This window comes from Typopeltis vanoorti, chromosome 13 (genome assembly GCF_054136105.1).
Source record: "Typopeltis vanoorti isolate ZY-2024b chromosome 13, IOZ_Tvanoo_1.0, whole genome shotgun sequence".
Taxonomy (NCBI): domain Eukaryota; kingdom Metazoa; phylum Arthropoda; class Arachnida; order Uropygi; family Thelyphonidae; genus Typopeltis; species Typopeltis vanoorti.
In genome coordinates, this window is record NC_143561.1 from 66689999 (window position 1) to 66693606 (window position 3608).

Genomic DNA, 3608 nt, shown 5'->3' on the forward strand with positions numbered 1-3608 from the left:
CATAAAACTCAGCTATCAGTGCTGCTGAAAAGTGAAGTATTCACTTTTGCGTTTCTTTGTAAAGCATCTATGAAATCAGAGGCGGATCAGCAAGCTGTATGTTGATTAATGATCTCACTGGACCGATGAATTAAGTATTGGTGTGAAATATGTTATGTATGACTGCTGGCGTGATGGAGCATTCGACAGATAGTGTCCGTCCCAGAACGAAATATTCATTTTGATTACCCTACTTTATTGCTAGGTGACAACTCTACTCCCTTCCGTTTCATTATCCCGTATCTTTTGCAGAACTACATAATTTAGCACAAAGTTATTGGTAAACAAGACTAATTTCTCACTTGTTCTGTGAGAATAAACAGCAATAACAATAACTCGGCTGACTCATGCAATCCAGCTAGCTAAATAACTTTTCGAATACTTCAAAAATAAAAGCGCATAATTTTAAGATATGTGATGTTAAAAATTTTTTAATTAAACATCTTACTTGAACAGGGGAACGAACTGATGACAGACAGACGTATTCCTTGTTTTCAAAAAGTTTGTTATCAATCCTGTAATTATGAATTAATGAACAAAAATTCTATCTTATCACAAGGAAAGTAGCTTGTAAGACACTTTAGAAATCTAATTCAATAAATAAACAGAAGTTTCTCACAAAACTGTAATTTTATTTCGCATACGCAGACACTGGAATAAATCTTTCTCGTTACTAATTTACAATTAAAATGGCGCCGTTGTTATCGCGTAATCTCGTATGCTTTTTGGAAGATTTCACGTTCTTGTAAGAAATAAAAATACTTATTACTTTTAATAACATGCTAATAATGGACAGTGCATGGTATGGTTGATTAAATCAAATATTGAATTAAAATTACAACATGTATTTCATACTGTATAAAAACGGCGACTTTATAAGAAATGATTTGACGGGAAATATCCAGTTGTTTGTCAATGATACAAAACTGGGAAGAGCAATAGTTAATGACGATGATGGAGATCTTGTAGGATGACTTAAATAGTCTGGCAGTATGGGAAAAGTTGAATGGCTATCAGTTTAACGTGGCCAAGTGTGATATGATGAAATTTGGGAGGAAGAGCATGTCATCTACTATATTGATGGAACTGAACTGTAGGAAGTTGAGGAAGCCATGAAGTTGGGGGTGATTGTGGACAGTGAGTAAAAGTTTAAAGGTTATATTGCAAAGGTGGCCAAAACAGCTGATCAAATCACATGATTGTTGAAGAACACTCTAGCTAGCAGGGATACGGAGATTGTTTCCCCTTTAAGGCATTAATAAAGTCACCTCTGAACTACTGTGCACATATCTGGTCATGGATTCTTTGGTAATGAAGTAGTGGAGAAGATCAAGGTGACGAAGATTGTGGCATGCTTCCTGTGAGAATAGATTGAAGGTATGTGGGTTTCAATATCTAGCTGATAGACATAACAGATGAGATAAAAGGATTTTATAGAATTGGCACTGATGACTTTTTCGGTACATTACAGGAGGGGAGAGAACTAGGGTTCACCACGGAAGTTGTATAAGAATGTGGTTAACAACAGTGTAAGGGCTAGATTTTTTGATTGGAGGGAGATGAATAGGTGCAATGAGGTGTCAGGTGGTTCTGAGTGTTTCGTCAGTAAATGAGTTTAAGAGAGGTATGACAGGTATTGTGTAAATAATAGCTAGTGAGTAGTATGGGTGGCACTTCTGACAAAATGCTTCCAGTGGACATGGCTTCCTGACGTCATTGTGAGTGACGTCATGATTTTGGAATGTGTTGGAATTTCCCTGTGGGCATATGTGTCAATGGCTTCAGTTCTTCTGTTTTGGTTCGCGTATGGCATTATGGGTGATGATAGAGATAAGGATTCATGTTGTGATTGATGGGACACTTTAAACCAAATGCTTCCGGTGTGCACGGCTTCATGGGTGTGGAATGTTTGGAATTTCCCTATGACATATGTGTCACTGGCTTCAGTTCTTGTGTTTTGGTTTGCGTATGGAATTATGGGTGATAGTAGAGATAAGGAATCATGTCGTGGGTGTGTGTTGTTTTCAGATGTAGATAAGTGACGTCATTTGTTATTTGTAAATAAGTGACGTTGTTTTGAATGGAAAGGATGATATTAGTGGATAAGAAATCGTGTCGTGATTGGTGGACACTTCTGACAAGATCAAGATAAGATAAGGAATCATGACGTGAATGTTTGTTATGAGATGTAGATAAGTGACGTCATTTGTTAGTTGTAAATAAGTGGCGTTATTGTTTTGAATGCAAAGGGAAATATATTAGTGTATAAGTAATCGTGTTGTCATTGGTGGACACTTCTGACAAGATCAAGATAAGATAAGAATCGTGACGTTATGTGATTGGATATTCACAGTTTCGAGGTTTTATGAATAATTAATTTTATGCTATGTCACTCAAACATACAGTTTTTTTTTCTTCTATAGATGGTTGTACTAATTTTCCAATACATTTTGAAGTATTTCTTTCGTGTTAAACGGTGGGATTCTTAGAGTAAGTCGTGATGGCGGCAGTGTAATAAGCTATTCGAGCTTTTCTGAATAATTAATTATATACTTAAAATACCTGTCCTTAAACACACACACACATACACATTAGACATAAAAAATCGCTAATGTGTCCATGTTGATACAATAATATATACCCTATGATTATTCTTATGGAAAAAAAAAACTATTCAGTATTAGAATTATGCTTACCAAAAAACATACGAACAGTGTGTTTATTGTATTACAATTATCAATTGTTATGTTCAAGTTAAAAAAAAAAAAAACTTACATTTCTTTCCAGAATGGGAACATCTTGGTACTATCTAGGTTTTCTGAATATTCCAAATTGTTGATTAACATATATTCACAGAACACAAACACAAGTCTGAAAACACATTTCTTTTTCATTATAGGTTACTGTGGCTAACATATATTCACACCACAAAACACACAAAACATAGGAGTTGAAAGATATTTCTGTAAATAACCAGAAAAGCTAGTGGACTACTTCATTACTTTAGTATCCGATTGGTTCTCTGTATTAATTCTTTCCCACTGTTGCCCAACCTTGGTGGGAAAGTCTATGCACCGTTTTGTTTAGGGTAAGTGTTATTTCCGGTTTCGATTTCCGATTGCTGTTAGAGTATGGAATTCTGACAAGTAAAATTATTATTATTATTTTATTTATTTTTTTTTTTTCAAACTGATTCGTTATTTTCTGTATTTTACTTTTATAGGTCATATTCTAACAGAATAACTGAGCAGAATTAATAAATATATAAAGTATATGTGAATTTGTTTTCCAACACTGTACATTTCTTATTAAGTCTTATCTTTAAGGTACCTATCTTATCCGGTCGCCTTTTGTTGTACGTAGGTGAGAAATCGTGTGTTTTGTTTCGAACTCTTGGTTTCCGTTGGGAAATTACCAATATAACTATTAATTTTACCTTCGATTCCTTGTGCTCTTAACCTATTTCTGTAAGTAGAATTTATTTGTGAATTATTTTCCCACACTGTTAATTTTCATTAACCTTGTTTGTAGATAACTGAGTGACTCATTTCCCATCAGTCGGTCATCAT